This window comes from Rattus norvegicus, chromosome 7 (assembly GCF_021556685.1).
Source record: "Rattus norvegicus strain SHRSP/BbbUtx chromosome 7, alternate assembly SHRSP_T2T, whole genome shotgun sequence".
Lineage (NCBI taxonomy): Eukaryota > Metazoa > Chordata > Mammalia > Rodentia > Muridae > Rattus > Rattus norvegicus.
Genome location: NC_141540.1, coordinates 73,380,365 through 73,393,826, shown reverse-complemented (window position 1 = coordinate 73,393,826; position 13,462 = coordinate 73,380,365). Strand labels below are relative to the sequence as shown.

General features: G+C 47.4%; 1 protein-coding gene across 1 annotated transcript in view; it reads right to left on the bottom strand.

The window, feature by feature from the left end:
* Sdr9c7 (short chain dehydrogenase/reductase family 9C, member 7) overlaps positions 1–9,863 on the bottom strand; it is a 28,503-nt gene extending 18,640 nt beyond the window's left edge. The window contains exon 1 of the mRNA XM_087555905.1: positions 9,741–9,863. The gene's annotated coding sequence lies outside the window, so the exon portion shown is untranslated. The remainder of the gene's footprint in view (positions 1–9,740) is intronic.
* Positions 9,864–13,462: the final 3,599 nt, after the last annotated feature.

Below are 13,462 nucleotides of genomic sequence, written 5' to 3'. Positions count from 1 at the left end.
GATCCATACACACATATTTCACAGCACATTCTCCACCTTAACCAACTTACAGGCTCCAATTAACAAACATCCCAGAGGCTGGCGAGCTTTGAAACAGGGACTTTCTGAATGAAGGTACTTGCTATTAATAACCAAGGCATGGCATAAAAACACATTTACAGCCACCTGTAATGTGAGCCATTTCAGAGGCGGACCCAGAAGAGCCACAAAGTCAAGGCCAGCCTGCAGGGCAGTAGGACCTTGTCTCATAAGGGTTTTTTCCTACTTTCTTACTTTTCTAGAAATCTGATGATATAGCTTATCAGTGACATCCTGGGCTCAGTTCCCAATTCCCTTCCCCCACCCTGCCCCCAAACTCACATTTAAGAGAAAAAAAAATCCTCTCCGAATCTAGATTTTTCTCAATAGGCTTAGAATCCTTCTCAGAAACCCACTATTTTCCCTAGAACTGCAGGAAAGACAAAGGAGAAGGTAGGAAGGGTTTGGTGACCGAGAAGCTGAATAACTTCATAGAAAGAGGAAGCGCTGTCTCCAGGCAGGAAGTCTGACTTCCTGAGCAAGGGAAGGAGAAAGGATTGTCCTAACTACAGGCATCTTGAGTTGTACTCGCCATAAACAAGCTTGATTAACCCTAGTTGGATTCTTTTTTACACAGATTCCCAGAAAACACAATTATTAAATGGAGTTTGGGAATCTGTTCCCTGCCATGACGTGACAGGCTGGGCACCTTAAACCTGACTAGTGGAGATGAGGGAGTGAGAAAGGGCAGACACACAGACACATGTACAGAAAAGCTGGCCTCTGATGGCTTGTGCGAGCAATGAGGGTCAGCTCCCTCCCCTGCAGCCTCAGCTCCTTCATCTTGAACAGCAAAGGGGAGGGGCTGGCTAGTCCTGTCTGAAGGCAGCTGTCTCAGCTGGAAACCTCCAGAAGGCAGAAGCTGCAGTTGCTAGTATTTACACACTGGTCAGTCATCCACAAACACCTGAATTTGAGCCAGAGGAAGGAGGCTTTGCCAATTCTGAGCCTGACCCATGTAGAGAAAAACTTTGCCAGTTCCCATGGGTCTGAAGCCTCTGTTCTTGTCATGGTGGTGCCTGGTCAACAGTACACAGTCACCCAGACTACACTCATGCAGGCTTCCTCCTTTCCTACATTACTTCAGTGTCATCAGCGCCGGCATCATGAGGGCGTGCCATCATGCCTTGCTGTCGTTTTTTTATTTGAACACCATATACAAACACTAATATTACACATGATAATAGAATACCCTGCAACATTTCACGCAATTCGTGATAAAACTTACAAGGAGTGTTAGTTCCAGCATCAGGGTAGTAAAAGGAACAGGGTGACCAAGAAAAGACGTAAAGGAGCTAAGAGTCTCCGATGCTCCTGTGCGGTACATTTGAAGAACATTCTCCAAACAGAGAAAGATCTGTTCATGACAACTCACTCCTATAACCTAGGAATTCCACAAAGCTGACAGAAGTGGAGCACTGTGAACTCAAGGCAAACCTGGGCTACAAAAACAAGGTCCTGGATTACAAGAGAGAGAGATAGAGGCTGGGGGGGGGGGGGAGAAACACACACACACACACACTCATACACACATATACACATTCACACACTAAAAGCAAGCACAGTCTGACATCACACTCACACACAACTCACATGGGCATGCACACACTCATACATGCACCCACATACTCATCCACACACATTCACACACACACACACACACACACACACACACATATACACACTTACACCTTCATACACGAATCACACTGAAGTAACATTGGGAGCGATGCCCTTGAAGCCCTCCATTGTTGATGTTATTATTATGGTTAGAATTAAGTATGACTGGGTTCATGGAAAATCCCCAGCCAGCTGCAGAAGACTAATACAAATATGATACGTCAAGATACCCAATGTGTAGAAAAGCAACATTTGAAGGAGGAAATTAAAAAGCTGAAAAAAGAACTGGAAAATTTTGATCCTTCATTCTTTGAAGAAATTGAAGACCTGAAGTACAATTATAAGGAAGAACTGAAGAAAAATATTCTCTTAGAAGAGAAGTTAAACAAACTTTCTGAACAATTTGGATTTGAATTGCCTAGCCCACTTGCTGCTTCTGAACAGTGGGAAGATGGAGAAAGTCCTAATAGCGTCCCGATTTATTAATGGCCTCATTTAACTGTAGATTTAAAACTACTGTTGACATAGAAGTTTCAGCTGGAAATCAGTCTCTGACCTACAGAATTTACCTCTCAAAATATTGTATTTTTTGCTTAAAAATAAAATCATATTTAGTTTTAACTTGTTTAAAAAAAAAAAAGATACCCAATGTGATGAGCTGTAACCTTTCTGAAAAACCAACATCCTGCTGACTAATAGATAATAAACCTATGACCTTTCTGACAACCTGTCAACATCAGCCTACTCCCTGACCACACGAATATTGTGTCCTAGGCCTGCGTAAATGTTTCTTACTTCCCCCCTCCCTCTGTTACCCATGTTATGGTATAAATTCAGCCTTGGAGAAAAATAAAATTGTCGCTTTGACCAGACTCTTGTCTTGGCGTCCTTCTTTGCGTCCATTGTCCCCCATTCTCTTCCAGGTAACCCCCAGACCCGTCGTTTACAAAGTAACCCAATAGCATCTTTGCATATCGTAACCTGTAAGGAGGCTGGTCCAGAGATTGGACCCATTTCTGTCCTCTCTGAGCATCACACTGACTCCACAGGGGAAGGGGCAGCAGCCAGGCCCGATCTACAGTCCTAAACATGGGTAGAGGCTCGAGAGCATCATGGTGAGACTGAACAACACGTACGCAGCAGGAAGTGCCCTGTAAAGTGGTCCAAGGCTGCATGACACATCCCTGGAGGAGCCTTCTTTCCTCCTCACCCAGCTTTCTTCATTGGGAGAAGTCACAGTATACTCAGAGGGACACAGAGGGACTCTGGATGCCACACGAGGCAGGTTCACTCATCCATGCATGAGGACTGCACTGTATACAACCAAGTGTCATTCCTCCAATCCTAGACACTCAGCCACTAGAACCCAATAGTCTTTCATTTCCGGTTTCCAGTTAAGACTGAGTAGGGGCTGCAGGTGGGCAAGTCTAGAAACAGGCTCGACAGTGGGCCTGTTTCCAACCTTTGCAGTACTGACTCTAGGCTCCACCCCTCCCCTTCCTGGATGAAGAAGAAAGAGTGGGTTGCTTGGGGTGCACTGTTTTTAGGAGAAAGTGCTGCCCCCTGGGCTGAGCTGGACTCCTGATCTACCTCAGCAGATCACAGCAACCCAAAGATAAAAAGAGCTGCAGTGTTGGACACTCACAGGATCAGCCATGGAATGGGACCGGCCCACCCTTCCCAGAATAGGGAAAAGGAGCAGCTGGACACTGTCATTTGGCTCCTGCGAGAATCTCAGGAGGGAACCTCCATGAATCAGGAAGGTGTCCCTGAGGCTTTCTCTTCAGCCCTGAGGCTCCTGAGACAGAGTCACGTCCACTTTCCTATTCTGACTTTATCTGGAAATTCTAGGGACTCCTTAATCCTACAGAGTTCTCGAAGCCCTAACACCAACAAGAGTGCACATTGTGGTCAGAAGAGTAAGAGAGACTCAGTTTGTGTGAGGAGTGGCTTTGACAGTAAGGATCTAAGGAATTCACAGTTGAAGGGACATGGGTTCACTGCAGAAAAATATACCCTCAACCTCCCTTTGTTTAGAAAGTCCCAGTGTTCACTTTGTAGGGCGCAGGCCGCTCAAGGATTTTGAGGACCTCTCTCCTGCTAAGATAGTCGCATCCCTCAGCCCCTATTGCTCTTATCAGCAGATACTCTGGAGCAGTGGTAAAGCTCGATGCTGGAACCGTTGCAGGGTGTACAGTGTTGGCATCAAGAACCAGCTTTACAGTCAGGAAGCTGCTTTACGATTGCAGATCGCCTCCAAATCCTTCACCCGTAGGCAACAGGGACGGGCACATCTGTTGCCATGCAATTGCCATACATTCCCAGGGTCCCAAAGTGTCCACCTGGCCCATGTCCCACCTCCACCTGCGAGTGGTTACGTCACAGTCTAAATAAAAGGCAGAGCCTTCCTGACCTCCCCCCCTTTTCTCTCTTTTCCCTTTCATCTCCATCGTTCCCTTACACCTTCCCCCCCCACAATAAACCTCTCTCACATGGAACTGTGGCCTGGTGTGGTCTGGACGTGAGCTGCTGACCACCACTTGGGCTAGCTTCTGCCACATGGGTTACTCAGTCGGATGGGCCCACACCAACCATACAGTCTCACATTTCCTGATACCAGACTGCTGAAATTCTCTCACAAATATTGGCAGACTGGTAAGGTTTTTCCTCCAGTTGGTGGGGAGGGCCCCGATCCCCTACTCCCAGAAAGGCCTAACCAGCCTATATGGGCTAAGGGATTGGCATTTCTAGGTTATTGTTCTCATGACTGGCCTCCTGGCTGATGTACAGGGTAGGACTTCGACCCTTAGGTGACTTCCTCTCTCGAAAGCGATTCCTAACCCCTTGGGCTCTTGCCACCTTTCAGAAGTCCCTAGGCCTAGGTGGAAACACTTTCTGGTGAGTCTGGGACTCAGTCTATCCCCTAGGTGTTGTCATCACATGATGGCCTGGACATCTAACCTGGTAGTACATTTATAACTCGTTATTGAACTTTCTCTCAAGACGCCGATGCGAATAGTTCAGTAACATCCCTGTCACCTGATGGGTGTCTTCCGGAAAACCTCACATCTCTAAAGTTAACGCCTGACTGGAGGGTATCAAAGCTTGTACACCTCTGCAATAAGGTCTGGATTCAGTACCCTCTAGACAATGGCTCCAATTTGCACAGTAGATCCAATTGTCTTACAGGATCTTCATACATAATGCCCACGGCCTGGTAAATGGAAAGAGGTCTCCTATGCTCAAGCGTTTACCTATTTTCCCCCCAGCCCCTCCCTGTGTTGTTTTGTTCCCCAACCCAACTCCTCTCAGCCATGAAACCTCCACCAGATGACGCTACAACCCTTGATCCAGCTAGCAAACTGCCTCCTTTCCACTGCAGACCTGTTTCCACACCTCCGAAAACCTGAAACACTGCCTCAGTTTCTCCTCCTCACCAGCCTACGCCAGAGCCCCCTTGCTTGACCTCTCCAGACCCCTCCCCTCCTCCTGTGCCAGCTGCAGATCACTGCAATCGCCCTGCATTGGCACCTACCTTCAGCCCTCCCATCACCCACTCTAAGGGCACACCCCAAGTCCCTCTTCCTTGGGGACACCTGATCCGGCATCGTCCTTCCTTTAAGGGAAGTTGCTGGGGTAGACAGCCTTGTCAGAGTTCATGTTCTCAGTGAGTGAATTTTCCCAGATAGAAAGTAGACTGGGTTCCTATACCTTTAACTCCTCCACCTTTATTAAAGAGTTCCAGTACATTACTCAACCTTATAGCTTGAGTTTCCACAATGTTCGTATGACCCTACTAATAAGTTACTTCCTGATGAATGCAGGCGAGTTTGGAAGCAGGCAAAAATACATGCAGATGAGACTCATCAAACATACCCAGTTGGATCTGAGGCGGTACCTGACCAAGATCCTTATGGAATTACGACTCCGCAGGTGATGTTTTGGCCAGAGATAGATTCATGACCTGTCTCCTGCCTGGTCTCTCCATGGGGCAGCCTTAAAACCAGTAAACTTTGCAAAACTCCAAGAGGTCATCCAGGACAAACAAGAAAACCCACCTCAGATTTTAGATCACCTCACAAAGACCTTATTACAAAACACTAATGTAGACCTGAAAATCCAGAAGGTAAGCAATTTCTGCAGACAAACTTGTTTTTCCAGAGCTACCCTGACATAAAAGCTAAACTTAGGCAGTTGGAAAAGGGGCCCCTAACTCCACAGGCAGAAATTTTGGTGCTGGCCTTCAAGGTGTACCGTGAGAGAGGTGAGAAGGTTTGTAGACAAAAATACCATATGCTGGCAAAGGCTGTCTGACCAGCCCCAGCCACTGCCCCTGGACTCCTGGTCTTTTAAGGCTCAGAAACCACCAGGTTCCTGCTACAGATGTGGTCAAGAAGGTCACTGGGTGAGGGCTTGCCCTAATCCCCACAAGACAAAGAGGCCATGTCCTAGGGACCATCAAGAGGGACATTGGGCTGTTGATTGTCCTCACGTCACACAGGACAGAGGGACATCACTCCCAGGCAACCCCCCAGCTGATCTCCTAGGCTTGGCAATGGACGACTGAAAAGGCCCAAGATCTCCTGACCCGATCACGGCCATCACCAGCGGGGAGCCCTGGGTAGCCATCATAGTATGTGGGTGGTCCATCTCCCTCCTCTTGGATACTGGGGCCACTTACTCAGTCCTGATGGAGTTTGGGGGACTCACTTCCCCCTCTCATTTTTCTATTGTTGGGGTAGGAGGACAACCTTACTTTCCTCACCAGGCCCCACCACTTAGCTGCATTTTCATGGGTGCGCCTCTCACATATTCCTTTTTGGCAGTGCCAACATGCCCTGTCCCCTTATTGGGAAGGGATCTTCTAGCTAAGTTGGGAGCCTCTATTTCCTTTGCTCCTCCCATTCACCTAAACCCAAGCTCGCCAGCAGCCCCTCTGCTCCTTCTTCTAGCCAGCCAACCTACTCACACTAACATGTTGCTTCCTTTCCCAGCCTCTCACATAGACCTCTGGGTCTGGGGTGTCCAGAACCCCTCTGTTGCTAAACATCAGTCTCCTGTTGTTGTCCACTTACTGGATTCTACCAGGTACATAGCCCAAGCTCAATACCCTCTCCTTCTCCAGAGCTTCAGGGGACTTAAGCCCTCTGGCCTTCCTTTGCCCTACCTCTTTCCCCTTTAACACCCCTATACTAGCAGTTAAGAAGCCTAATGGAACCTATTGCCTGGTTCAAGACCTCAGGCGCATCAATTCTGCAGTGGTTCCTATCCATCCTGTCATGGTCAACCCTTACACACTTCCTTCCACTATGTCCTCGGGAACTTCCCATTTCTCAGTCCTAGATCTCAAGGATGCATTTTCCTCTATCCCTCTAGATGCCCAGTCACAGAACATATTTGCCTTTCCCTGGACAGATCCTGACACCCCCTTCTCTGCCCAACTTACCTGGACTGTTCTACCTCAGGATTTCAAGACAGCCCATCCTGGATTCTGATTCTTACGGTCTCTCCCTAAATCTAAGATTGTACATTATGTAGATGATATTTTTCTCTGTAGCCCTTCTCTAAAAATTAGCCAAGCTGACACCTCTGCTCTTCTAAATTTCCTTTCCAGTTCCTCAACATCTACACAGATTCTAAATTTCCTTCCTTTCCCATCCTGGATTCTGATTCTTACGGTCTCTCCCTAAATCTAAGATTGTACATTATGTAGATGATATTTTTCTCTGTAGCCCTTCTCTAAAAATTAGCCAAGCTGACACCTCTGCTCTTCTAATTTTCCTTTCCAGTTCCTCAACATCTACACAGATTCTAAATTTCCTTCCTTTTCCCTCCTTTCTCTCTCCTCACATGAAGCAGCATTAGGCCCCACTCACGAACCTCTTCTCAAACTTGTTACCAAGGCTCCAACAGGCTCTCCTTAAGGCCCCAGCTTTACATCTCCCTGACCTGACTGATCCTTTTTCCCTCTATGTAACTGAAAAAGAAGGATTTGCCCTTGGAGTCCTAGGTCTCCTCTTTTGCACCTATAGCACACCTACCTATCAAAAAAAAAAATAGAACTATTCGGGGATGGGCACCCTGTATTTGTACCTTAGCAGCTGCTGAACTCCTTATTCTAAAGTTGTAAAAACTAATGTTTGGGTTGCCTATAACAGTTTTCTCTTCTCATAACATGTCACAGTTCCTAACTTACAAAGGCTTACAGAGTCTACCTCCCTCCAAGTTTCTTTCTCTTCAGGTAGCACTAATAGAAGACTTCACACTCACCTTCCAACTAAGCCTGCTTCTTAATATTTCCAATCTTCTTCCTCAACCAAATACTAGCCACTCCCTATATCACCCCTGCACTGAAACCTCGTTCTACACACACACACACACACACATACACACACACACACACACACAGAGAGAGAGAGAGAGAGAGAGAGAGAGAGAGAGAGAGAGAGAGAGAGAGAGAGAGGAGGGCACATTGCCTCAGGCCATCTAAACCTGGTATACAGATGGTAGCTCCTTTATACACGACAGGGACAGAAAAGCTGGCTATGCTATAGTGTCAGACACAGGGGTGGTTGAGGCACAGGCCCTCCCTGCCCATACCACCAATCAACAGGCTGAACTAACAGCCCTTACCCCGTGCCTTTCAACTGGCACAGGGATAATCCCTCAACATCTACACAGATTCCAGATATGCTTTCCATATCCTACTGTCCCACGCTGCTATGTGGAAGGAGGGTGGTGTACTTAAGACTTAAAAAGGATCAGTAATTAATACAAACCAAATTATGGCCATGCTAAAGGGCTCCCTTCTCCCCACAGCTATTGGGATTGTCCACTGCAGATCCTTCCAGACAGATGACTCCATTGTCTCCAAGGGAAACAACCAAACCAACCAGGCAGCTAGAGCTGCTACCCTTAAGAGCTTCGACTTGGCTCACCCTCCCCAGGACATAATTACACTGCAACCCACATCCCCACTCACTCCCTGACACTCATCAAATTCTGTCCAACCTTCACCAGATCTTTCCTCCTAATGCTGGGTGTTGTCTTATTTTGTTAAGACCCACCTACAGCCTAGTCCTGAGGACCTACATCTCTTAAAGTTTATCACTGCCTCTTGCAAAATCTGTCAGATGTCAGACTCCAACTCCAGGTATCGCAACACCCCTTTTCCTACCATCAGGTTAGAGGTTCTCTTCCTGGAACTGACTGGCAACTTGACTTTACCCACATGCCCACTGTCAAATGTGCCAAGTACTTCCTGGTCTTTGTAGACACCTTCTCAGGGTGAGTGGAGTCATTTCCCACAACTAACAAAAGGGCTCAGACAGTCTCTGATCTCCTCCTCCTCCTCCGAGAGATCATCCTCCGACTTGGCGTCCTAACCTCCCTCCAGTCAGACAATGGTGCTGAATTTATCTCCCAAATCTCTCAAATTCTAAGGCCCTAGACATCCCCTGGCATTTTCACATTCCCTTCAGGTATGTTAGAAAGAACCAAGCACTTCCTAAAAACCACTCTTGTCAAGCTGTCACAGGAACTTTACCTCGATTTGGTAAAGCTACTACCGCTGGCTCTTTTCAGGCTATGAGCTCTCCCCAAGCAACCTCTTCTCATTTCACCCTTTGAACTCATGTATAGATGCCTGGTCCTAACTCCTGGTGTTTCACCGAAATGCTCTCCCATCCCAGACCATCTACTCACCCCATTACTTTGCCATCTCTGCTCTCTCCTATGGAACTTTGCTGACCACCATCTACCTCAGCCACACACTGTCCCTTGTCTACCGCCTATCAACATTGGAGACCAAGTTCTTCTATTCCCTCCAGATGATCAGCCCTCACCCCTCTCTCCTAAATGGCAGGGCCCCTTTTAAGGTAATTCTCAGGACAATGTATAGCTGCTAAACTTGAGGGACTTTCTCATTGGATCCACCTGTTTCACCTCAAACCTTTCATCCCTCCACCTAAAATTTCTCCATACAGGCCAACCCAAACAGGACCATGCTCTGTTAAGCTCCAGAAGATGCCAAGACCACCTACCTTGTCCCCAATCCCAGAAAATGAGACTCCACTCTGGCAGCTGAGCGAGACCCCACTGGATTAGACATGGGCTTCTCATCCTCCCCCTGCTGTTTGTTTCCATCCAGGGTAGCCCGTACATCTGGAGATTTGAGGTTCAAGAAACCCCCACAGATAACAATCTTTCCAAATAGGGTCAGGAAACTGCTCCATAGCCGGATGCCAGGAGCCGGTCCAAATTGCTGTCATCCCTGTATCTCTTATCCCATCTAAATATTCTGATTTCTTTGCTTGCTTTCTCTTTGACCAGACTAAAGATGATTGTAAAAGATGACCAGACGAATATGGGGCCTGCTCCTATTGGTCTTTTCAGATACATATGCTAGGATCACGAACCAATCACTTCTTCTATCAACAACGCAAGACACTCTTTTTCTACATAAAAGACCCATGGAATCCCAAGTGGGAGACAAGAGTTGTTGGTAAGCTCTACCATAAAAATCAGGCAGGTCCCCAATAAATACTATCTGCATCCAGAGAAAATATGTCTCAATTGCCCAACCTCTAGATATTGGAAAAGTGGGGGAAGTAATCAAACACTCCTCTGTGGTCCTTACCTCCTTGACATTACCCCTCATAAATGGCACTATCTTGTCATTTTACCCTTTGTTTCAGACCTTGACCTTAGCATACCTAAATGTCATCCTACCTGGTTGCTTTAAAGATTGCTGGCTATGTGCACTCCTGGAACTCGCTTGCAATTACCACTTACAGCCTCTCCAGTGATCCTGCCAAGTAACCTTACCTCAGCTTTTGTCAGCTTCCCTGACTCTGATGTCGCCATGACTCCATATCTTTCCTCTATCCCTCTTTTTGACATAGAAAACTGTTTTAAGACCTCCGGAACACGTTCTGTAGGAATGCTGAGCTCCTAGACTACAATAAAACCACAAACCTTGATACCTCATCTCTGCCACAATGCCCTGCAGTCCAAAACATGTCAATCCTTCCTGTCTCTCAGGTATATCATTGCCTACCCGCCAGGTGGCCAAGAGTTTGCACATTGGTGCTCCTTCTCCCTGAACTCAGAGTAATCCAGGGAACCGAGCCCCTGCCAATCCCAGTTGCAGATATGACAGCTGCCCAGCATAAGTTCTGTTCGTGCCACTCTTGGTCTCTGTGGGAATAGCCATAGGTGCTCGCACTGGGATTGCAAGGATAACGACTTCTGTGACCCAATATAATGAGTTCACTTATGATATTAACAAAGGTTTTCAAAATATGTCTGAAACATGCTTACCATCCAGAAACAGATTGATTCTTTAGCAGCAAAGGTGCTTCAGAACCGACGGGGTCTGGATGTGGTCTTTGCCTGTTCCTCCAAGACGAATGCTGTTTCTACATCAACCAATCCCGGATAGTGAGAAATAAAATCCAGGAGCTTCAATCAGACATGCAGAATTTCAAGGAACGTGAGGCCTCCAATTCCCAGAGTTTTGAAACCCTATATGGAAGTGGATGCTCCTTTCATAACTCCTTTCCTAGTCTTCTTCCTGGAGTTACTATTCGCTCCCTGCCTCATTAATCTCGTTTCTATATCCCTTCAACACCAAATACAAAATATTTCTAACCAAACTATTAATCAGTTACTGTTACAGGATTACCAGCCACTGTCCATGGAGGAGCCTGATGCAAATGTTTACCAAGTGGACCCCGATGGTGAAAGTCAGCTACAGCCTGAGAGTGATGATGTCCCCAGACAGCAGGAAGCAGTTTAAGACACACAATGCCCCTATTCCCCTTTCACCGTCAGCTCCCCCCGTCCCCTTTTTTCTTCTCTTTATGGTAAGAAAAAGGGAGGTATGTTGGTATCTGGCTTTACAATCAGGAACTGGATTTACAATTGGAGATTATCTCCAAATCCAACAATGACGGTGACATCACCCATAGGTGACAGGGACAGGCATATCTGTTGCCATGGCCATTGCCATACATTCCCAGAGTCCCAGAGTCCACCTGGCCCCCGTCCCACCTCTACCTGCGAGTGATTACGTCACAGCCTAAATAAAAGGCAGAGCCTTCCTGACCTTCACCCCCTTTCTCTCTTTTCTTTTCCCTTTCATCTCCATTTCCCCCTTGCCCCTTTCCCCCACAATAGACCTGGAAATGTACTGGTGTGGTGTGGTCTGTCTGGATGCGAGCTGTGATTCTAACACAACAAAACAGGATGCAGGAGTTACTTTTCTACTGGTGTTATAAAACTCCATGAACAAGAAAACTCACTCTGAGAAGCATTTAATTGGGCGTAGGATCGGTGGGTTAGAGTCTATGATGCTGAGTGCAGGCATGGAGGCAGTCAGCTGCTGCAGCAGGAGAGCTCACAGCTGAAGGAAGCAAGAGACAGAGCTGACTTGAGTAGAGGGAGTCTTTAGTTACCTCGGAGCCCATTCCCAGTGTCACACCTCCTCCAACAAAGCCACACCTCCCAATCCTTCCCAAAGTGCCTCAGACCCAGGACCAAGCTTTCAAACATCTGATGGCCAATTCTCATTCAAACGAACGCAGAGCAGGAGGATCAGGAGAAGGAACTGGACCAAGGAAACAAGGCATGAAGAGGAGAAGCTACAGAAGTAGCAGAGGGGACCTGAGGAGGAACCTGTGCAAGATCAGGATGGGGTGGGAATGAGCAGGTGCAAGCAGGGTGAGAATTAAGGACAGAAGTGGGAGCAGCTTCCTACCCATCGTAGCTGCTTGTGTTATGAATGCTGATTGGGTCGCCCCAAAAACAGATAAAACAGATTGCACGAGACGGTCTGCAAGTTGTTTCAGGGAACCTGCCTCCAATCAATTCTAACTGGTAAATAAAGATGCCAGCAGCCAACAGCTGGGTAGAAGAGAGAGAGGCAGGGTTTTAGCTTTCCCAGGCTTGGGACCTCGAGGAAGGAGTGAGGGGTTGGCCGTGCTTTAGGAGAATGTGGAGAGGGGAGAGACATCAGCCTGAGGACAGGAGAGAAGAGCAGAGCTGCCATGCAAGGGGCCAAGAGAACACGTCCCAGAAGGCTGCTCAACTGGGTCTAGAGCAGCCAATATGGAACACAGAAATTGGTAAGTAGTAACTCGTAATTAGATTCTAGTAGCATGGAGGGCAGGCAGCTGCCCAGCTACTGTGCTGCATATTGAACATACAATCTTTTAGCTGTGTGTGCCTTTCATTCGGAAACATAAACCATCAAGGTGGGAAGCAACTCTGCACTTGGGTTTATTACTACAATCCACCTTTTTCTTCCATTAATTAATTAAAATTAATTAATGTACATCCCAATCACTGCCCCACTTCTAATGCATCCCTCACACAGTCCCTCTCTCCATCCTCCCAATCCCTCCTCCTCTGAGAAGGTGAAGGCCCCCCTTGGGTATCTCCCCACCCTGGCACATCAAGTCTTTTCAGGACATGAAAGCAACAAGACTACTTTGATCCATGCAAGCTGGGTTAGAAAGTGGTGAGCAATCTATGTGCAGGGGACCTACATTGGTTGGTGTTTCAGTCTCTTACAGCCCCCAAGGGACCAGGTTAATTGACTCTGTTGGTTGTCCTACAGAGTTTCTAACCCCTCTGGGGCCATCGATCCTTCCCCCAACTCTTTCATAAGAGTCCCCAAGCTCGGGGTTGGGGATTTAGCTCAGCGGAAGAGCGCTTGCCTAGCGAGCCCAAGGCCCTGGGTTCGGTCCCCAGCTCCGAAAAA